This window comes from Ambystoma mexicanum, chromosome 11 (assembly GCF_040938575.1).
Source record: "Ambystoma mexicanum isolate Mex_15411 chromosome 11, UKY_AmexF1_1, whole genome shotgun sequence".
NCBI classification, from domain to species: domain Eukaryota; kingdom Metazoa; phylum Chordata; class Amphibia; order Caudata; family Ambystomatidae; genus Ambystoma; species Ambystoma mexicanum.
The window spans coordinates 374,692,486-374,717,257 of record NC_090934.1 but is presented as its reverse complement, the minus strand read 5'-3'; positions in this window follow the sequence as shown (position 1 = coordinate 374,717,257).

Here is a 24,772-nt window from a genome sequence, read left to right as displayed (position 1 = left end):
CTACAGTAGTTTTGCTGTAGTCAATTCACCAGCTATGTATGCCAAAGAGAACACAGAATGCCGAGCAGAATGTACCGGTCAACAACAGATACAAAATAGGTTTAGAGTCTCAGCAGCATGCCATAAAAGGTGCTATTTAAGTTTGGTGAACAATGTAAGTGATTTCTTTTGATATGGCAGCCTTGTGGGGCCCCCCTCCAAGGTTGGGGCCTGGGGCAAGTGTCCCTTTTGCCCTCCCATAAAGACGTCTCTCGGTGTGAGTCACAATATTACAAAACATATGGCTGCCACTTTGGGCCAGCGTGGAATGGGGGCAATATACAGTATTAAACAAAGGGAAAGAATCCACACTACTAACAGCACAATGTGTTGTAGACATTTATACTTATTCTTGACAAATGTTATGTGCACAAAGGTCACAGAGATTTTCTCAGAGTATAAAGATTATTTTAATATATAAGCAAGTGAGTGGTAGTAAGGGAAATAGGAAGGTGAGAGTTGGAACAGTAAAAGCTGGAAAGATAATAACTATAATAGATGAGTGATTTGAGTAGCGAGGTGAGAGCAGTGAGTCACAGACAGAAAGGAGAGCAGTGAAGGGGTCAAAACCCAGACTGGAGCAAGGAACGATAGACTTCAAGGTGACAAAAGAAGAGACCTGAGAATAGACAAGACATTCTAGTAGATTAGAATGATAAGGCAGAAGAGAGATAGGACAAAAATTTGAGAGTAAAGATGGATATAAATCGGAAGAATAACAGCAGGAAAGTAAAGGTAACAAGAGATATATTAAAAAGACTAGAAACATAGGAATTACGAGAAGGATAGATTTTTTAAATGAGAGTGGAAGATACAGGATCATTGGAGGAAGCAGTTGGGTGAGCCCACAAGTGGAGCAGGCAAATATCCAGATTAGAAATGGGGGAGAAAGAAGAAATAACCAGGGATGATGAAGGAGAAGGAGAAGTATGAAAAGGAAGGAGGGAAGTAAGAGCAGTAGCTGCGCAAAGACAGTCCACTGTAGAATTATAGTAGGTAGAAAAATTGAGAGCAGTTAGTGTCGAGTGAAGAGAATGGTCAAGAGATGGGAAAAAGATGAGAGAGCACTTGGAAAAGACGTAGAGGATCAGAAGATTGAGAATGCAGGAGATCAGAAAATTAAGTACGCTTAGAAGAAAGAAATACTTCATCGTAGAGAGTGTAGTATGATATGATATGATATGATATGGCATTTATAACATGCCTATAAACAAATGTTTCGAGGTGTGACGAAGCAAGGGAGGGGGAAGAGAGGGAAGACAGAGACAACAATCTCACTAGGCCAGGTGGCATTGAGATCACGCAAGTGCAGGGGGGGGTGCAAAAAGGGCAGGGGGAGGGGCAGGGGGAAGTGTAGTACATGAAATCGACAGTAAAAATAAATAGAATAATAAAGGCCAGCTGGTGGCAAGTGCAACGGTAAGGGCAGACATCAGATGACCACTGCTGGTGGGGGACTGTAGGGATACAGAAAACAGTCACCAAGTGTGGGGGATGCCAGGGAGGCAGTACAGGTGTGCAACTGGTGGGAGAGGGGACCTGGGCCCATGATCGTAGGGTAGCCAGGTAACCAGTGCAGTTTCAGTTTTTTCAGCCAGGAGTTCGGCAGGGGAGAGGAGGAGAGAAAGCAGAAGCAAAGAGGAAGGTTTTGAGGTGCTTCTGGAAACGTAGATGGTTCTCCTCAAGTTTCAGGGAGGCAGGGAGGCTGTTGCAGAGGGAGGGCCCCAGCCGAAGAAATAGATCTACCACCAATTTGTTGCATGGAGAAGCAACTGACCCTAAGGGAGTTGGAGGAGGATGAGCGAAGAGCTCAAAAAGGAAGATATTTAGGAAGAGAGAGTTGAAGGTATTGAGGCCCCAGAACCCAGAAGGCCTTGTGAACAATATAGAGGGTTTTTTAACTTAATCCTCGCAACCACTGGACGCCAGTGCAGAGATTTCAGTCCTGGAGAGATATGCAAATGAAAATAACACTCAATAAGCATCAGAACAGGACTTATACCAACGCCTCTCAAGGTGTCCAAGTGCTCTTCCCCTAGAGTGAGGCTGGGGAGTACACCCGGGCTGTGAGGGCTTTTAAGTGAGAGAAAATTAAGAAACAGGGTATAGTGCATCAAGGGACGAAAAAGGAGAAGGGGAGAAGACTGAAGCAGACTCGTCCATTAAAATAGCAAGAAAAGCTGAATGGGATGGAAGATAAGAAATGCAAGAAGAATGAAACAGGAGAATATTAAATTCATGAAGATCACGACAAAAATAAGAGGTTTTAGAGCACATAGGATCTTATCATTATAAAGTCTCTCAGCCTGACTGAAAATTCAAAACTCATATATACCATATCAATTTACTCGAGGAATGGAATGAAGACCCATTAAATGAATCAGTCATATTAACAAGAAAGTGGTGCTAATCAGATATTTTCAACTGAGTTGTCTCAGAATCATAAGCAAGATTTATTAGATCTTTTACAGAAATTCCCTGGCGTGTAAACCAGGAAGAGTAAAAGGAGTGTATCATTACATACACACTGCCCCTCGACAAGTAGTTCACCAGAAACACCATAGAATCCCTGAGAGCAGAAAAAACATTATCCAGGAAGAAATAGAGGCAATGATAAAAGCAGACATTATTGGACCATCCCAAAGTCTATGGTCTTCCCCTATTTTATTAGTTGCAAAACCAGATAATTCTAGGCAGCTCTGTGTTGATTTCCCAGGATAGATGATTTGATTGACAGATTGGGGGATGCTGTGCATCTTTCACCCATTGACCTAACTAAAGGTTATTGGCAAATACCAGTAAATCCAAGGGATAAGCCCAAGACCGTCTTTTCTACCCTACTTGGTTTGTTCCAATTCAAAGTACTGCCTTTTGAGTTACATGGAGCCCATGTAACTTCACAAAGACTAATGGACCGGGTTTTGAGACCTTTTTCATCATTGATGACATTATCATCCATAGTAAAACCTGGTCTGAACCTATGTCACATGTATACCAAGTCATTGAGGAAATCTGGACTCACAGAAAACCCAAAGAAATGTAATTTAGCTAGATCTGCTGTACAATACTTGGGGTTCTTTGTAGGGAATGGATTCATTCAACCTCATACGGAAAAGGTCAAAGCTCTTATAGAACCTCCATCTCCAAAGAGTAAAAAGGAGGTGCAAGCCTTTTAGGCCTAGTCGGTTACTATCTCAGATTCATTCAACATTGTTCTTCCATTTCTGCCCCTCACTTATATATCAATAAAAAAGTAGAACCACAAAAACGTAGGTGGCGTCCGGAAGGCAAACTTGTTTTGATCAGTTAAAACAAATTCTGTGTAGTGAACCTATTTTGAAGTTGGCAGACTTCAATAGACCATTTATTTTACAGACTGACGCTTCACATATTTGTCTTTGGGCCGTAGTATCTCAAAGTCATGACAGCATAGAACCTCCTATAATCTGTATTAGTAGGAAGCTATTTGCCCGCGAAAAGAATGGCGCTACTCTAGAATTGGAAGCCCTCACCATCAACTGGACTATTACATAGTTGAAGTACTGTTTAACTGGTCGAACGTTCAAATGAATTACTGATTCCTGTTGCTTCGGGAAGTGTACGTTTAAAAGGCTACTCCCACAACAAGACAGTCTCCAGTGGCAGGTGAGCACCAGAGAGCCTGTGAGCAGAGGAATTTCAGTGTGTGAGTGGTGTGGCCAGTGGCAGGTTGCAAGAGACAGATTGCTGGAGCACTAGAAGCAACTAAAGCAGAGGACCTGAGAGCAGCGAGGGAAACAGACGCGCATACCATACCCAATGAGTTGACCTAGCCATTGTGACAGCAGAGCGCTACATGACCACTCGCCGAGTCAGAAGAGGCACTTTACCAACAGAAAGCATACATGTCGAGGTAAGCCCACTAAAAAAAGTGATTTTGAACACAGAACTGTCAGGAAGCAGAGAAAGCATTACTTTGTAAAACATCATTCCTGTGTTTTTAAGCTTGCAGGGTTGTTTGAAAGCCAGCAACAAGAGGTGACAATACATCTAAACCATGATACAAACCACCATTGCCCAAGCCAAAAGAAAGTGAAAGCAAGGCAATTAGAGCATTAGTTACCAAAGGATTGGTAACTAATGCACCCCTCCAACATCCAGAGATTAGGCTTCATTCGCACAACCATGCCACTGCCCCCTCCCATTTAAAGACTGCAAATATTGTCTGCTCCATTTCTTATCTGCTCTGCTAATACAATGCATCATGTCTGTCTTGTATATATATTATGTGTAACAATTGCGACTGTAACATACCTCTTCTGTAAGAAAGTGCCCAGATGCCTACGGGCTTGGCGCGTTATATAAGCTGCAATATAAATAAAATAAATAAATTCAAAACTAACTCATATTGCCAAAGTCTAGAGGGGGCAAATACGAGTCCAACCATTTGTAAAGCTTGTTGCCCATGTTTAAATAAGTGCATAACTGAAATTGGTGAAAACCCACATTGACAAAGCCAGAGAAGAGATAAAGTCAGACCGTATTACTGTCAGTATTTGGTTAAGAAGAAGTGGGGAAACAAGAATGGCAAGAAGGTTGTCCTTCTGAGAAAGGAGATTCAGAATTAGTGGACCATAAGTTACAAAGGTTTTGGAAATCACAAAAGTCTGTTTGTTTGTTTGTTTAATATTTATAGAGCGCTCCAGCCTCTGAGGTAACTGGGCGCATTACAAGACAGCTTGGAATACATATACAAAAATAGGTAGACAGGCATGAGATGTACAGGGATAAATGACAGTAATTTTCAATAACCAAGGCAAGCACAACACACATAAATAACATACAGGTCAGTGGCAGTCGGAGGTACAGACGTAATGGTCATGGAATAGCAGAGTTACCAAACCCGGGCACTCAAGACAGACAAGACATTTGCGAGGAGCCACTTTTTTGTGTCGAATCTGAAGATGTGGAAGGTTTGGTCTGTTCTTAAATTACTTGGGAGGGCATTCCACACTGTGGCTGCTTGAACCGTGAAGTTAGAGGCACCAGCTCTTTTTAGGTTAAAGCGAGGGGTGATGATACAGCAGGAGTTGACTGATCTGGTGGGTCGGGAAGAGGTTTTGCAGATCACTTTGTCGTTCAGGTATAGTGGGGTGGCGTTATTGAGACATTTGTGTGAAATGCAGATCAGTTTGAGGTAGATTCGATCTTGGATTGATAGCCATTTGTAGCTCCGTCTTATTTCAGAGATGGGTCTTTCCTTGGAATACTCAGAGCTGTTCTCAGGGCATTGTTTTGTTAAGTTTGCAGTTTGTTTGGCACTTGTTTGTTAGCTCCTGCATATAGAGCATTGCAGTAATCGAGTTTAGACTGGATTAGTGCTTGAGCTAGTGTTATACAGCTGTTTGTAGATAGGTAGGCTTTGCAGGCATTAATGAGCTTGCAAGTGTAGGCTTTAGCCGAGGCAGTGGCGTTAACTTATTTCTTCAAACTCAAAGTGGAGTCGATATAAAAGCCTAATGTTTGGTTTCTTTGGCAGATTTAATTATATTGCCATCTATGTTGAAGGACACGTATTTAGTGTTAAGTTTATTGAGGTGTGAAGAGGCACCTAGGATGAGAATTTCGGTCTTCTCATCATTCAAGCAAAGGCTGTGGGTGGCCATCCAGGCTTGAATGACAAGGTAGATTTTGTTAAATTGGGCGTTGTCAGTGTTGTAGTCGCCTGATAGTGGTATCAGTATCTGGGTGTCATCTGCATAGTTGGTGTAGATGACACCCAGGTGGTCCAATATGTCGAACAGGGGTTTAGTGAATACATTGTATAGAGTGGGGGAAACACAAGAACCTTGTTGCACTCCGCAAGTAATGGGAATGGGGTCAGCCGAGTCTGTTGGGGGGAAAAACCCTCATTGTTCTGTTATTTAGGAATGACTTGTTCTAATTAGAGGCTTCTTGTGAAAAATTGGCCGGTGAGGAGAGGTGTTTGCAGAGTATGTTATGGTCTACCAAGTCAAAGGCGGCAGAGAGGTCTAGCAGAAGGAGTAGAGCGCATTGTCTGTTGTCTTTCAAAAGGTCAATTTGAGTTTTCAAGTCAATTAAGGCTGTTTCAGTTCCGTGAAGGGGTCTGAACCAGACTGTTTGAACCCTAGGAGATTATTAGTCTCAAGGTAAGTCTGGATTTGGATGTACGCTGACCTGTCGATAATTTTCAGTAAAAAACGGACTGTCATTATCGGTCTGTAGTTGGTTGGGATAGTGGAGTCGAGCGAAACTTTTTTTAATAACGGGAGAACCCAGGCGTCTTTCAGGTTAGTAGGGACCTGACATGATTTGAAGGAGGCGTTTATTATCCTCATGATGAAGGGCCGAGATCCCTCGCATCATCTTTTATAATTTGTGCCGGGCAAATGTCGCCTTTGCAACGAGAGGGTTTTAAAGAAGCTATCATTTGTACAACTTCTGATGTGGTGACTGGGTAGAATTTAAATTCTAATAGGGAGTTGGGGCTAAAGGTTTTTCCGGTTTCTTAGTGGTCTCAGTGCGGTTGATGTTCAGTCGTTTAGTGGCAATTTTGTTATGCAGAGTGACAATTTTATTGGCTAAGGCGCTTTGGATGCCAGTGCACCAGTCTTTGATTTTGGGGTGAGAGTCATCAGGGACTGTAGGTGATTCTAACTCTCTGAGAATTCTGAATAGTTCCTTCATGCTGGAACTTGCATTTAGAATCCTGTCGTTATAGGTTTCGAGTTTAGTTTTAATGATCTCTGCTTTGTATAGAGAGGAGATTTTGGTGACTTTGTCTTCGTTCTCTTTGGTAGGTAGGTTTTTCCAGGTGATTTTATATTTCCTTTTTTCAGATCTAAGAGTTTTTAAATGTGGGGTGAACCACGTGTTGAGATGTGCTTTTGGTTTACTTTTGTGGAGTTGACCGTGAAAGTGATCAAAGAGTGGTCAGTTCAGGACACAGGTTTGATGACAGATATAGAGGTGGCGCAATTGTGGTCGGCCAGCCAGTCTAGCGTTCTTCCTTTTGCATGTGTAGGTTGGTTAATTCTTTGTGTGACATTCAGTTCGCTCAGGGCATCTTCCAAGGATTTAGCAGCCAGGTCATTAGGGCCGGGATGGCCTAAGTTAAAGTTGCCTAGGACTAGAATATGAGGTGATGGTTAGGTATTGTCTGAGAGCAGTGTGATAATGTCCTCCTCAAAGTCTCCAGGTGGTCCAAGAGGCCTGTATATGAGGTGGAGAGTAATGGTGCTGGAGAGGGAGGTTGTTTTTTTTGCTGTGAGAAGTTCACAGGAGTTGAGAGTGGGGGAGGGGGAAAGTCTGAGTGTCAGGTTAGCCCGAGATATGAAGGCAACTCCTCCCCCACTTAGAGGTTTGCCTATCTGCTCGAATAATGGTATAGGAGTCAGGTATGGCTAACATTAAGGAAGGCCCTGCGGCAGCATGAAGCCAGGTTTCGTATATTGCTAGGAAATCAAGTTCGTTATCTATGATTAGGTCTGCTATGTATGTTGCATGAGCAACGACAGATCTTGCGTTTATTAAGGCTCCTTTAATGGTAGAGGCTAATGTCTCAGGGGGCTTGGTTTGCGCTGACATATGAAGTAGAGAATAGTAGAGAGCACAAATGTGAATCTTGTCTTCCCTGAAGAAATTCCAAAACGTGGTGTTGTGAAGCAGAAGATATTGTGAAGTTGTTGTAAGCTGATCTTAACCACAGAAGCACTTGTTGTTCATAATTTCCTGACCTGGCAGGGGAGTATACCAGGTCAGGGTTTGTACTAACTCTTTATCATGTTCGGGCAGGGTAGTATAACTGAACAGAGAACTTTTGAAGTAGTATGCCTGGCATGGGAGTAAACTGGGTGTAATTGAAGCAGTAGACCTGGCTTGGAAGTAGACCAGGTGGAAGTTGATGAAGTACTATGAAGTGGTGTTCATGAATCATCCTGACAAAAGTTCATTGCTAAAGAAAGTGTTGTGTAAACTGCTGCAGAAGTGTATAATTGTTTCTAAACAAACAGGTGGTTGAAGAAAGTTTCTAACAAAGATAATTTATCTTCATTCTACTGAATTCAGGAATCGTTCTGGGTTTATGCGAGGAAGCTTGTTTTCCTTGTTGTTCAAGTGGAAGAGAAAGATATCTTGTTGAATGATCCTGAAGAGGTAGAAGCTTTTGTGCTAGGTGGAAACCAAAAGAACTGCATTTGAACTTTGATAAAAGAAAATATTTCCTTATTTTTTTGGAACTGTTGAACCGATTCCTGCTGGAATCGGGGGAAGGAAAATTCACCCAGATTATAAGAAGCGACCGTTATCATATTGTGAATTTAACTGAGGTGTGAGGGACAGAAACCTTTTGTTACTGTGTTTTCCTTAGTTTGTTTTAGGCAGGGAAATCCTCATCAGAGTAGGGATAGTGAGGTGTTTATCCAACCTTTTCAATTAATAAAATGGCATCTTTTGAAAAACCTTTACAAAGTTGTCCGCCTGACATTTCTGACCGCACACACATGAGTAGAAGGAAAATGAAGATTAAAATTACCTAGCAGTATAAAATATTTAAAACAAGGTAAAAAGCATTGAATAGTGCATCAATATCATCACGAAAGGTGGTAAGAGGACCAGAAGGACTACACATTAAAAGGGAGGTCACTGAGCAAGGCTTGGAAAAAGTAGAAAGAGAATATTCAAAAGAAGTGGAGGCAGTGAAAGAATGAGAAGTAGAATGGGAAATAGAAGATGATCAATAAAGAATACCGGTGCCTCCTCCATGGCCCAAAAGTCGAGGTAGGTGTGTGAAGGCAGTGTCAGATGTCCACAGAGAAACAGGTATTGCAGTTTTGAAAGAAGAGAGCCAACTCTCTGTAATACACAAGAAGTGTAGATTTAAACACAAAATCATGTCAGGAATAAAATGTGATTTTTTAGTGAGAGATCGAGCGTTCCAGAGAACAACGTTTGTGCAAGAAAAATGGGGACCAGAAGAAGGTATTAGTGCAGCTAAACCATAAAGTCCCTTTAACATATGTTTTTTCAGTGAATATATATATATATATATATATATATATATATATATATATATATATATATTTATATAGCAAGTGATTTGCAGAGAAAATGCTGTTATGGGGCATTATGATTGTAGCACAAAATCAAAAAAGCAAATAAATGTTCCACTTATTTTAAACTATGCTACCATAACTCGTGCCCCACCATGCAATGCTCAGACTAACACCTAGCACCTCAAAGATGGCATTGTAAATTGCAACATTGATGACATCACATATATCATCACCAATCTGTAACAAATGGTTGCCAACCTATAGTTAAGGTAAAGTTGTGTACATAGACTTTTACCAAAATTCTATTGATGATAAGTTTTGACTCGCTGGATGGATTTGGATGTCATTTTTAAAAAGAAACATTTTGTTCCAGGCTCCCTCAAACTGGAAATCTTGTGGAAAATGTGTTAAAAAGTTAAACATGATTACCCAAAAATACTGTTTTCGGCCGACTCCCATTCATTTTCACATAGTGAAAAAGTGCATCAATTGAACAATCGTAAGGGGGAAAACACAGGACGGAATTACACAAAGCTTCACAGATGTGCCATTTGGTAGTTTGGTGAGATCTTCCAGTAGTTGTTAAAATATTCAACAGAGGAGCAGGTGCCACCTGCTCCTAAAGAAACCTTATATGGCTCCCATGGTGCTTTGCAGATGAGAGGCTGATATACTTGTCAGAAAGAAAAAGCTGCATTTTTCATGTGAGTGATTCCCTCTTGGACTCCTGGTGAATACAAAAATGAAAAGTGCTCAAAATGCTATTTGAAGGAGAAAACGGGGTACATTTACATCAGGCTAGAATCGACATACTCTGTAATGATTTTCAGGAAATTATTGTAGGAATAGGAAGGGGGTCACTGCGATAGGCTTTTACACCTGTACAGATCACATCTAGTAGGCAGAGGGCAATGGGTCTTTGGAAATGATTGGTGCAACATGTACTGTCGACATGGACAGTGCGTATGTCGGCTTTGTCACACTTTATTAGGCGGTCACTCTCAACTCAGGGAGTTCCTTTTCACCCCAGGCAAGGTGGCGTGCACCCAAAGCGCTTATCCAGATTCAACTTTAGTAAAGCCTCCAACCTATCTCACACCCCCCCCAGCAAATAGCCCCCGCACCACCAATGAGCTAGGAACCAGGCCGGTGTATAGTAAAAATATATATTTATTTAAGGTTTGACAAATAACAAGAAAGCAACCAAAACATCAGCCACCAACGATGTGGCACAACACAATATCACAATTTCAAATTACTTGCACCAATTGACTGACTTGTATTTCTAATGAACTTACAGATACTACAACACACAGATTACATTTTAAGACTTTACATCAAAACACAAAGAGGATTTCTTGCACATTAACAATTATGAAAATTGAACCCCCCAAACCCCAGTGATTGCTTGGGTTATCACAAAGCTCTTCTCTCTCAGCAACCCCCTCCCCCATGCATCAGTTATATATAACTCCTTAATTTGAAGGCAAGGTACAGAGAGTCGGAATACAGAAGCAAAATCATGTTGTCTTTTTATTAAAAAGGCAGGGTTTGAAAAATAGACACAATGAAAAAATTGTTTGGGGTTTTTAATTTGAAAGGCAAAGTTTAGGAAAGTAACTCAATGGGAAAATCGTTTTGGCCTTTTTATTTGCATAAAATGCAGGTCCTTGGGGAAATCGTTTTGGGATGCAAGTAAATAAATGGGAAATGTTGTTTTGTGCACTCAACATTCACTTGAATGGCAGTGTTTTAGGGGTATTTATTTTGGGATTATGGACACCCCCCTTCTGTACCAAACACAGGGGTTTCAGAAAGGTAGAGTCACCCAGGTACTTTATTGTCTAGACTGGCTTTAACACACTGGGCATGAACTTTGTTAGATTCAAACTCTAACAACACTCATCCCATTATTTTCTATATGGGAATTAATTGAATTAACTTCAATTCAATGCGCTAAGGATCTAGACAGCTCCCCCCTTTCCACAATTTAATGGAAAGAATTAAGGCAAGCAGTTCTCAGCACCATTCAATTTAAATGGATAGGGTGATTTTCTACAATGGAATTAATTTGAGTTAGATTTAATAAAATGTGCCATGGGTCTCCCCAGTTCCACCCGCCTACGCGCTTTCTGAGATGGAGATTAAGGCTGGCAGATTCCCCCCACACTATTGTTGGCATTTGGATTAATCTACTTACATGGGAGGCCTTGTTTATGTGGCATCCACGCAAACATCAGGGCTCCTTTGAGGACAGCACAGATCTGGTCAAAGGCTTTTGTCAAGGGTAGTCCCCATACTTCCTCTGGCTCCTCAAATGGCAGCTCCAGCTAGCTTCTAGTTTTCCCAGTCTCTGTCTCCCATACAATTTTTACATCCTTGGTAGCTCCTGTCTCTCTGCTAGTTGTTCCTTGCAAGAGTCCAGAAGTAGACTACCTTCAGCGGTAAGGTGAAAAAGTCAAGGGAAAAATCAAAAGTCCAAAGAAAGGTCCCAAGAGTCAAAAAGTCAAAGAAAGATCAGAAGCTCCCTCTCAGATGGAAAACCGATCTCTTACAGGGCTGGTGACACTCTATTATTATCATAATTCCCACGCTACAGATTGTCCAGCTCTCTCCGTCTCCCCAATATCCCCACTGCCTGCTGATAGGACACGGAGTTGGGAGGTGTAAATGATGGAGGCTGAGGGAGGAGAAAGATTAATCATCCCGAAATGACAAGTGGGTTTAACTTTTAGTGTTCCTACAAATCTAACAACATGACAGCTACCCTAAAGAGTTCTGTATTTTATGATGAGTCAGAAAATACGAATCATATCTCAGTACGCCCTTCCTCGGAGGAGCTCCCATTTTTATCAATTTACTCCTGAGCCAAAATAGTCACAGCTCTGACGCTTCATGATTCAAACCTTACTTCCATAATCTATCACCACACCAAATTTCCATTCCTCAGAATTATGAGACGGATGGAATCATAATTTTCTTCATAACTCAAGTTGTATGATACCAACAGGCTTCGTATCCCCTTTACTATGAGTCCAGGGTGAGCTCACTGGGACATAAGATTCTCTTTTTATTCAGGAAAAAGAGTCCAATGTTAATCAATGGCAGTGCTTCATATATGCCCCTCAGTTTCACATAGCCCCCACCTATTCCTAAATTTAATTTCTCCATTGTCACCTGACACGAACATCTCCTTATTAGCGATGTCTGTTTCATACACAATGTTTGATCATCCATTAGTGGCTCTGGAGCCATTTCTTGAGGCCGAGTCACCTCTAAAAAGATTACTGGGGAGACCTGACTTTAAAGGTTATTTCTGCTGGCTGTGTTATATACAACTCCCACAATTTTGATCTAATTCTCTGCTATTTCTTTGTATTTCTAACTGAACCATGCCTGCTTTTCCTGGTGGACCCAGCCCAAGTCTTAAGTTAATGGTTTCAATGGAACAGAACTTTCGGTTCAGTGGGGAAAACAGATGAATCCATACTTCTGAAAATACAGCTTTAAATCCATAAGATGTGCTTACATCTAACATTTTAGCATTATATCTGTGCATGTTGTTTAAACTACAATCTTCCTTGACATACGATTTGGACAGATACAAGTTCACTTTAGGTATTATTCACACATAGGCCACAGTCACAAATGGGCCTTTACATTTGAATGTCTGTTTATTTATGAAAAGTAAGTGTCTTTCTCCCAAATATGTCACTTGGCTTCAGTTTATAAATGTAAGGCACAATTCCTCCCTGATATTTTTCACATGCCTATCATTTCAATGTATCCTTTCCCATGTGTACTGCTGCAGTTTTGAATCCGCCAAAAAGGTGCCTTTTCCCATTTTACATGAAGTCAGCATCTGCAGCACCACGTTATTTCCCATTCATTGGGCATATCCATCAGTTTTAAGCTCTCAGGTAGACTCCCCTCCACTTGCCCACCTGTCCATTTTAGTAGAGTTGGCTAGGCCCATTTCTTTCCATTTCACTAGGCAGTATGTTGGAAATCACAGTTTCGTACTGGCTTTTATCTTTCAGTGGATCTCCATATTAGCCGGCTTCACTCTCACAATAGGGGCCTAGCATGGCCTCTCCATCTCTGTCACTCGGGAGCTGCATTTTCTCCTCAGAGCTATGTTTTTAATATTTGGGACAACATGGACAATGGGCATGGCTTAAGGTCATGGTCAGTGCACACTGGGGATGCCAGCTAAGCTCTTTGTATTTTTTTTAAATGTGGGGCAACAGGGACTTTGAGCAAGTCCGAGACAGACTAGTGGGACCCTAGAAATGGCCAAAGGGCTAAGGGGTTATAGGCCTCGACTGTAACGCTGGATCCTCTGGCCATGGCCAGTAGCCTTCACACTTTCAAAATCATTGGTGCAAGATGTACACTGGCCATAGTGGGAAGGATATGGCTTGTATGCCACAAGGAAACTATAGTATAAAAAAAGCCTTGAAATTCAGTGAAAACAATTTAGTTAGGAGAGTGTTAAGGTGATCTGATTCAATGCAACAAAACTCTTGAAATTCAGTGGTCTGGGAAATGATTACCATCTTACTGCAGCATCCCCCCATTGCAAAGCCCATGAGCACATGCACGATACCACAGAAGGGATTCACAATGAAATACATAAAGACATCATAGGGAATATTATGGGGGTGCCGAGTTAAGATGATCATCACTACCCACATTCACTGAAGTTCAAGGGTGTTGTGTTATTGAATCAGATCAATTAAAGTGCATCCGTTGTATCTATAGGTTTGCAGAGGAATCTAAGAAATATGTTCATTCTAGATCATATCACTGGCTGCATACAGATATTTCTGTCAACAATTCTTGTTCATATGCATAAGAGATCCTGTTTTCTGTATTAATTGTCACCACAGAAAACATGTATGACTGGGTCACCTCGAAGGCTTTGGGTGGTGGATGCATTTTCTGGATGTGAGGGCCAGGGGCATAGGGACTCTTCAGGGCCTGTGTGTCAGTATGCATGCTAGGTTCATCATGAATGTCTCCCTTATTTAAGACATATGAGAAATACCCATACATGTATATTATTGGCATGTTAAAAGTCACCTTTGAGTTCTGTGATGTTTAAATCATTCGGCCTGTAGACTTGTGCTCTTTATGACAAAGAAGTACTTGGTGACTTTTAATACCCTTGAAATGCATACACTTTATTTTAATCATGTTGCATTTAATTGTGTTTTCATAAGGTGTCCGCTATAGGCTAAACATTCTGTAGCACCCACAGAGAAAAGGAGGGGGTGAAAAGAGAAAGGCTGACTTTTCACTGTCAACTGGGCACTTTTGAATTGGTTATGTGCAGAAGGGAGGGGCAAGGGGGGAAGTGCTAAGTGTCTTGTGGAGATATGATAAGCAGGTAACAGGGGAAAGGAAGCAGGCAGACATGTCATTCAGGGCCAGAAAGGCCACATGTATGTTTTCTCAGCTGACCAGTCCAAAGGAAGGAACATTCTTACATGTTCTACGGGAGTGGGGCTGATACCCCAACTCTCTTATGGCCGGTACAGTATTCTGTATGTAATCTGTGCAAGATCCTGTGTTGTGGTTTTCTTTTTAGTTTAACAACAAGCCGTACTGTTCGTCTGGCTAACAGAGTATTCCAGCCGCTTTTTCTCCCATTAGCAGAAAGGAACACTTGAATCCGGTTGCCCACCAGCACAGGGCCAGTGGCCAACAATCTGCTGTAACACATTGCACTAACATTCCGCTGCGCGCGGGCGGATTCCTACTGCAGGCATGTGGTGCTGGCTGCCAAGTCATGGCAGGGGCATCAGCAGAAGCTGCCACCTCGTCACATACTTCCGCATTTTGGGAATAGACAGAAACCGCTGATGTCAGATTCCGCCAGCAGCACTTTCACAAAGTTTGCCTACTGCACATCACAGGGTTTTTCCCCTCCACTGAAAACGTGATAATTTATTTTACTTTGATCGCTCGCTCAAAATAATGGTCTCATTATTAAACAGCTGGCTCCTTCCTAGCAGCCGAGGCCTCCAATGAGGGAAGTGTGTTTATAATTCTAATTTGAAGCATAGCACATTAATATGCTGATTCTTGTATTGTTTGCCTTAACCTGTTCAGAGAAATTATGACTACAAATATCCTGTACACAACATGGCCTAAACTACCAGCTTGAACAAACAACATAAGAGCCGATGCAGCCTCATAGAGATGATTAGAGCCACTTCAGCGGCAATCAAGATTAGCACACTGGCTCGCGGCCATATGGTGCTCGTAAACAAAGCATCTCCTGCAGGCCTCCCGTGATGTCCCAGGCTAATATACCAGCCCCCACCACTATCACTAACAAGCGCATGCTAGGGGCCCAGATGGCCTAGTAGACTGCGCTTGGCGTTCCCTCCGCCTCCGCACACCCCACTACCCTCAGTGAAAGAAATGCAGTCTGAGGTAATACCGTGACGCCATGTTCTCGGGCCAGCAGGAATCTGGCTGGAGTATTCTGGAGCATACAGTGAAGACACCGACATAGGCATAGCTCTCAACTCACACGCTATTGACGGGTGTCACCCGCCTCGGAAACAGCTGACTGACGCGCCAGACCTCCTGCGCGCCCATTCATGTCAATGGGCTCTCACCCGCTAAATCTAAATCTAAACTAAATCTGGTGTTTTCCCCCGCCTTTGCGACTCACATGCTTGAGAGCTATGTATAGGATGCCATCAGTATGAAAACCCAGTTTCATGAAGTAACTTTTTTCTTCTGCAAAGAGCCAAGCAAGTCCTATTAGCATAGCAGAGCAGATCACTGAGCGGCGCCGTGTCCTCAGCGGTAGCGTCCACTATTCTTAAACGTCTTTGCAGGTTCTTCTCCCAGTGGAGTAACTTTGCTGAAAATGTTGTGGGGGACATGACATCTGAAGAAAAGGTACACCAGCCAAATGAATGGGGAAAACATGGTGTGCCATGAAAGTTGGGGGGGGGACAAAAAATTACACCCATGTCTTCTCCGCACGCCATCTAGGGTTGCCAGATGACTCCATATCAGGAGGAACACCATGCTTTCACTTCTCCATCAATTTGCTGCTGACAATTGTAATGTTGGATCTCTTCAACTTAATAAGATGAAACTAAGGTAAAACAAAATCCCAGGATTGTTGCATGGTGTCCCTCATGGCACAGAGTCAATTGGCAAACCCAAAGGCCACCCATGTACTTAGTTCCTTTATCACTTGCATGACAGCGGGCTCTGGGGCAGGACCATTATCATTCCTCACTACAATGTCGCTCAGAGAAGTCTTCCCTGTTAGCTCTAGAAGTCATTGACACAAAATATGTCCTGGCAGTCGAAGACCCACATTCTAATGTCACTTTTTCAATTACTGTGTCACCAATTCATGTTTTGATGGTTAGCTGTGACGGAATGGCTACTGCTCTGCAGTAGTACAGGGATGCGTAATGGATAAACCTCATAATAAACCAGCAGTGCTCCCAATCATAAAGGGTGGAACAGGCACAGTAGATAGGTACGCCGCATTCACCTTTTATGGTAAAGTGCTCCATTGTCAGGTTGTACTCTTCAAGTGGGTTGTGAGCTAGCACAGAAGTAGACCAAACAACAATGGTACTGTGGTACCAAAATAAAAGAGGGTCCATCCCCGATTTTATAAAAATAGGAAACTTTGATTAACTAAAAATGCAAAAACAGTAATCAAAAACAATGTGACCCACCCCCCTTTAAGGGAAGACACAGAGTATGCAAACTTTATAATGATAGGGGGCATTGTGGGGCTATAGACAGGGGCTCAACAGAAATAATGAGAGCTGCAAAGCACAGTCCAATCAAGAGGGTCTTTAAAAAGTAAGGAGTGGGCTCATAAATCCCGCTATGGCCCTTTAAGGCAGGCCATGGGAACAGGACCACTTCAAATCGTATAAAATCCAGTCTTTTGCTTGGGTTTTGACAGCATCAAGATAGACTCCTAGGTGCGATAAAATGTGGGGAATCAGCATTGAGAGATTTTGAGTCATTTGTTGCAAATGTCAAATCGAGTCGGTCAGTGATAAAATGCAGTCCTAAAGGGGTGATGGGCTCAAATCGTGTGAAGAGCAGGCAGGCGATAATCAGTATGTTGGCAGGAATGCACGTGCCAATCTAAAACTCCAATGTTCCTAAACTGCAAGGTGGCTGCTGATGGGTGTCTATAGACACTCTCAGCAGAGATACATGTTTGCACTCTACATTTCAGCCTGTAGTATTATGGAAATGGGATCTGATTAGCACCAGGCTTTCACTTCACCATTGATGACTGCTGGGCGTTGAAGGAATTCAATTGAATAAAATGGACTGAAGTAAAACTAAGGTAAAAGAAAACCCAGGAGTGGTGTAAGGTGCCGCTCATGACATTGACTCACCAGGTAGCCCTAATGAGGAGACAGGTAAGGACACGTTACTCGCAGAAATTATCATCCTATAACATGACCATTTATCAGGTCTGAGTTCACAGATAGTGCTGAGAGTTAACATTTGGGGCCTGATTCATGGAACGTTTTCCTATGGGATTGCGCCATTATAAAACACTTCCATGAATCAGGCCCTTGGCTTTTACATGCTTAGCAAGTTGTGCAACATAATGCAAACTAACGTATAACAAATTTAGCATGCAATAGAGTAACCATAGTTACTGTATTGATAAAAAATGGGGGGTTTTGCGGATGACCTTAGATGAGAGGGAAGCATATAGAAACCAACCAGAAAGTTCCTGTGTCCTTCCAAATGCACATAACAGCCTCACAGAGCATGTGGGCAGCAGGACACGTTGGGCTTTATTACCTGCATGGTGGTAATTCAGTGATTTCTTTTGGGATTTACTATCAAACTCATTCACTGTCATCACCTCTCGGTCAACAGATTTAATGCTGAATTCTGAGTGGTAGTAAGGTGGCGTTGATCTGTCATGCAGGTGGCCTCAAGAGCACACTAACTTCCAAAGATAGTTCCAGGAGTCTCAGTAGGAATTTGAAGGGGATCCAACAAAGGGCCATCCCCCCTACCTTATCTTCCCCAGAACTACCTCCACCCTAGCATAGACTTCTTTAATTCACAAGACGGTCACAAGCGACCAGTAATCCCTAATATATAAACTCTTGCTGGCTAGAGGCGAGGGACTAAATGCAACCACCATATCCACCTGGCTCCTTCCGGGATCTTCTAGGTGTATTCGTACCTGAATGCTAACATGAACTGGTGCCTCCATACACTCCAGATCTCACTCGATCTTATCCCTCTGACGCTCTCATACTCATTATCCTAAGGAACTGTCCTTCCTTTCACTTTCTTCTACTCTCCTCCCTTCTCTTTCTCCCATTCTCTATTTTCTCACTCTCCACTCTGTTCTCTCTGTTCCTCCAATGTTATTCCACCACATGTCTACTCATACTCTCTATACTATCTACTCACCACTTCCACTACTCTCTACTACCACTACTCTTCATCCCTCCTTCTCTTACAGCCACCCTCATTTCACTATCCTTATCCTCCTTCTCGGTCTGTCTGGCTTACTACCCTACACTCCCACTTAATCCCCCATTCGCCTTACTCATCATACACCCACACTCAGACTCAATTACCACTTTCTCTCACCAACCAATACATCACCTTGCGCACACTCTCTTTTAGTCTCTTCCACACTACACTCCATCGTCCTTCCTCTGCCTGGTCTCTCAGTTCACAAACACCTATTGGTTGAATGCACAAGTCTTGTCTCTATGTGTACCTCAACCCTTATGGCTTTCACTAATGATATTGCCACCTTAACACCTATTACCGTTTTGGGAAAGTATGCGTATGGACATTTTTTAAGTCAGATCTATTATTTTACCACATTTTATGATAACGTGTTAATAATTCTTGAGGAGGTTTATCACTGATCTTTCGTACCATTGATTCTTTGAAGTAATCAATTCGTAGGTTTCAAATTTTCTTTACTTTTTCCGCTCATCTGATTACCTTTTTCATTGTTTGATGTTATTAATTTTGAATATGTATATTAAGTCATTTTAATTGACTAATGTATACAAATAAAAAATACAAAAAAAAGAAAAATACAGCTTCTCCTCCCTTGATCTCAACCAAACAACCCACACTTCCCAATTCTTCCCATCCTTTTTTATCCTCATCCTACCCCTTCCATTTGCTCTCATGCTCATCTGGTGCACCACGCCATTCTGTGCCTTGCTCTCCCATAGGGGCAGGGTTATCAACCTTAACCAATACTGAAATAGCCATGAGAAAGACCACTCAGGTCAAAACATGTGTTGGCTACAGGCTTTACGAAAGTATCAACACACTTGTGAATAGTGAATAACAAGGACTCTTGTGAATTCATATTTTTTCTGATTATAAAAATATACTTCTATTAGCGTCCATGAGATTCATTTTGATTATTGAAATATGAGTTATGTTAGGTTAATTGAGCTGTGCATGACTCACAGGAAACACCACAAAGTGATTTTATCTTGTTGTCGTCTTTCCATTTCTTCGAACACAGGTGCGGAAGTGATGAATTCACAGTACACATGATAAGGCGCATCACAACAGTTACATTTTTAACATATCCGACATGGACTCATTTCTGAGTGTTAACCAGTACACACTTCAAAAATAGTTACAAATAGTGGGTTCGCTCAGAAAAGTTTAGATAAACATTGGATGAAACATGTATGTGCAAAATGAAATGTAACAAAACCTTAACACACACTACACCACAAGGAACAAATATGCACGCACACTCTGTGTACGCATTCAGAGATGGCAATAAAATACACATTTGCCCACAATCGAAACATCGATGGATGGTATTACAAAATAACCAAATGCAATACAGTGGAGATAGGCGACGCCACCCTTTCTCACGTCAGTTTATAAATACAAGCTACAGGGAAAACAAACTGATATGTGTAATGTATCAGTACACTGACTCTAGCCTGGGAAGCCTATCTCCACGGCATAGTATTTTTAAATTTCCTTTCCGTACGAGATAGGACCCCCTATAACAAAAAAGTGGGAAGTGCCCAGAATATAATTCATTACAAAATGAACATCCATAAACGCACACACACACCATACACACCCTTTAAGGAAACCAACAGATGCAATCATATAGGTTTCACCATCCACACTTCCCAGTTAGCCCCGCGCCATCCAATCCGGTCACATCATTGGCAACTGCCCAGTAACACTATCCACACTGCATAGACCAAAGATTTCCAAACTTTTTTACGCAGAGTCACAATGAGTGGAATTAATGTTGGCACACTCCCATCCCTACGCCAGATCGGTGTATATATTTTTTTTATTAAAAGCAGTCAGTTATGGAAGAGATTCTTGTGAGCCACTTGTGAACCACCCCCTTTGGGTGTAGACCCACAGTTTGAAGACCACTCGCGGAGAAACTGAGTTTACACAACGTTACATGTGTACTGTATACTTCTGACAAAATTAAAGAATTCAATTGAAAGGAGCAATCAAGTTTTAAAAGCGTGTTAATTTCACACGAGATCAGGTCTCCGCGTTATGAAAATGTCGTGTTTAAAGCGGCAATACAATTCTTGCCACAAATACAAATTATTTTTCCAAAGACTGTCCCAAACATATTTGTCCCTGGGTTAGTGTAATATTTTTAAAAAATGCAAAAAGTTCACATTATTATAACTTTTATTGGACTAACTGAAAATATTGTGCGGAGATTGACTAATGCATTAGCTTTCAAAGTCACAAAATACGTCATCAGTCTCAAAGCCTCACATGTGGCAGTACGTCGGCTCATAGTTCAGTCGCAGGGATCCTCAAACATATGTTGCAAGTGCTATGCATTTGTGAACAATTGACTAATAAGGGTAAGTTGAAAGTGAAATACACACACACACGCCACACCCCCTCCACCAAGGCACTTACACCAGAGGTACTTTTCCTGGAAGCCACCAAATTGGAACATCAAAGCCATCAATGAGCTATATGAGCTCATTAGTTTCGCAGGCACCCCTCGTTTCCCAGCGTCCCCCTCGGACCATGCCAAAGGCGCGAATAGGTCACTCGTTTACAGTACGTTTCTGAATTCCTGGAGTGCTGACGAACATCAGAACTTGCTTGGATGAAAGGGTTTAAAGAAATGCAGATTATGGTAAGGAGGTCTTGACGGTGCAGCCAACAGTGTGCAGCCTGGTGACTGGAGGCACGCCCTCTGGGGCTTTATAATAAGCGAATATGGCTTGTGAGGCAGCTCTTAAGTTTCTCCTTTTAACCCAGTCTATTCACGTGTACCCTAAATAATTAAACGGATTCGCTTGCTTGTGTTCGAGGGCTTTATGACACGCTGCGGACGAAGGCATCACAAAAGTAAATCAAAACCGTCTTTCGCTCATTTTGTTTACTATTTGAACGATATTAGTTTTGTGTACAACACAATATTGATAGACATTCGTTTATGCGTTTCAGCTCATTCTTAAAGCTATGTTATTTTTCTGGAAGTAAGGAACACAAATCAATAAATATGATATTATAATTAGCTCTTCATATCGAGCGTTATACCGTACCTGGGATTCGAACCTGGCTTGCTCTGCGTCGTCTCGCTTGCAAGACGGAGCGCGTTGCCACTGAGCTATACTACCCGTGTAAAGAGCTATTTTTATAGTTAAAAAATGATTAATGCTTTTTATTCCACACAATAGAAAACGTTCTCGCACTTTTTTACTATGCTGCTTCCATTGCACATCCTACATTCGTAGTCATCACATGGCGAATTAATGCGCTGTCATTAATGTAGGAGTGCATTGGTGCAGCAGTAGCGTGTGAGCTCCCAATGTTTACAAGAAGAAGGGTGCCCATATACCTGAATATGAGTGGATACTAGATATGGGACGAGGACAGTCGACTGCGGTTAGGAAAAAGTAGTGTTTTTTAATAATTTCACGTTTGTATGTAGCGCTTAATGCCAGACTCCCACTGCTTCAATAACAAGTGTTATTCATTCTTGATTCAATAGTACTACTTTATGGACCTTAGAAGGATGAATGCGTGAGTCGGCCCAGCATAGGAACCTGTGTCCTGTGTCCTACAGACTGGCTACAGATGTCTAGGGTGAGCACTTCACTCACCGAGCTACTATGCTGGCTTTTATGGTGCTCCTAGGTGATACACAGAATGGTGGCATTTGATTTGGGGTCAGAGGTTGTATGAGAGTTTGGGGGACTTGGTTTAAGAAGTGTGTGTCTCCCCTTTCTGGCACATTGGATTTCTGGGTGTTGCGAAGCACGCGATTGGCTGAGATCCTCGGCTAGGGTAGGGTGGTTAGTCAGATGTCATTGCAGTGGGTTTGTATGCAGGGGGAGAGGGGTTGCTTTCTAAACTCTGCCCAGCATGTATTTAGGAAGACCTGCATTAACAGTGCTGGCATAGTTAATGGCAATGTTAAAGGTATTGGTCCCCAGGTGCTCTGGTAGATCTGCAAACAAAAAGAAGGAGGGGTGGGGGGTTAGTAGGGTCATTGCATTTCTTTGTTCCTTGTCTCCGATTGTCCTGTGGAGTTGGTATTGTATTTTGTCCGCCTAGTTGTTAGGTGTGATGGGGTGGCAAGTTTTCATCTGAGCTGTTTCGGAGGGTAGTGCGCCAGGTTGAGGCACGCATTGTGCCCTGTTCTGGTATTGGTGCAGTATATTTTATATTCATCAGCTCCCTTCCTACCCATTTTCCTGTTGGTGATCCAAAGCTCCCTATGTTTGCTCGGTCGAATAATCGTGTGTTGAAATGTCATCCTTACCCTTCCCTTCTGATCTCTCCATGGTCGTCCCTTAGAGTGATCTTAAGTTATCTATGTTGCATGTTGCTATTTTGATATGTTCATCCAGCTGTGGATTTCATGAAGGCAGCTGTAAGGAACCCATGGTGGCAACAAGTAAAACAGACACAAGTGATTGCAGTTCAAGGGTGTTTCTTAAACTGTATGCATGTTGGGAAAAACGCCTGATCTAAACCTAAATCTACGATGGGAGCAAGTGTTGACCATCAAATGAAAATGAGGCAGTCCTAGTGGTGTTGAGTCAAAATAAAAATGGCCTATACTAAGAAACCTATTGCCAAACAGTACAACTAAAAGGAGGTGGTATAGTTATCAAAAAAAGAAAGAAGTGTTCTCAACTCATATGTCAGGATGCGGTAGCTTGGGTCTCCCTTCTCCAAGTTCTGAGCACGGGGCAAGGTGGGATCTTGGAGCACAGGACAGTTTCGAGCTTCCCCAGCACGAGACTACAGTTCTACTTGTAGCTATCAGGACTGGTGATGGCCAAGTCTCATTTCTCCTGAAAGTCACTTGCCTTCTAGGGCCTGACATAGACAAATACCAAAACAAAAGTTCTTTTAACCAACTGAAAGTTCTTTAGGGTGATACTGGTACACCCCTGGGTCGCCCTATTCTGGGGGCTGACCCTTTTTATTACTTCAACTCAAAGTTCCTTTCACACGGTAGTGGGGCAGTTATGATTCACCCCCTGGGTCTCCCTCTTCTGGGCATAGACTCCTTGCGATTCTTAGCCACAGTTCACGTTGGGTGACAGCTTCATAGTCAAATTTAGAGTTTATACTTATGATGATGAAAGGTGCGTCAAAGTCGCTGTCATTGTACTGGAGTGTTTCTTCAGTTCCAGATGTGCTAGAAAGCCCTCTGGTGACATGCTCAAGTAGAAACTTAGGATATTTTGTGGGAAGGATGACTAATGTGGGAGGAGGAGAAGTGGGGGCAAGGGGAGTGTGGAGTGAGAGGAGAAATGCCCCATTGACAAGCGTAGAGTTGAAGTACACCAGCAGTTTACTCTGTTAACCCTTTGATTGTTTTTGCAATATATATAAATTCAAGGAAAAAACTTTATTTGCAGGGATGTTAAGGTGAGCAATACATTTTAACAACACCTTTGAAATTCAAGGACAAATCTTTAGTTGTAGGGACATTTAGGTGAGAATGTAAAGCAACAAAACCCCTGAAATTCCGCTAAAGCCATCTTAATTTCACACCCCCTGTTTCGCAGCCTATGACCCCAATGATGACATTGCAGATGACATCACTGATGGCATCATATATTACATGTTCTATGAGAACACTGATGACATCACAGATCACATCACTAACACCATCACTAGTGACAACACTAATTGCATTGTATATACCATATTACATCAATAATAGCATTAGACATAACATTCTTAATAAGTTAGCTTATAAAATCTTTGATTATCTTAATAACAATTTTGGCTGTGGACTTGGCCATGATGAAGGCTGTGGTCACTGGCCATCAACAAACACCATGGCAAGTGGTCAGTTAGTGTTGTGAAATACCAATGTTCATGGTTAAAAGGCATGCCTAGTATAAAGGCAATATTAAGCCTTCTTCACAAGTGATCCTGCTGGACGATCTAAATCCTGGCCTTAACGACCACACTGACCCACAAGTCACCTCACTAGTGAACTCACTAACTGCCTTAGGCTTCAGTCAGTGTATCTGAAACCCCAGCCCCATTATAATATTCTGTTGACTGACTAGCTGACCTCAAATGCTACATCTCCGTCAAGTCCAATGTTACCTGCCCGTGGTCGGTCCACCACATCATTGCCTTCTCTAGCCCCCTCGGACCGCAAA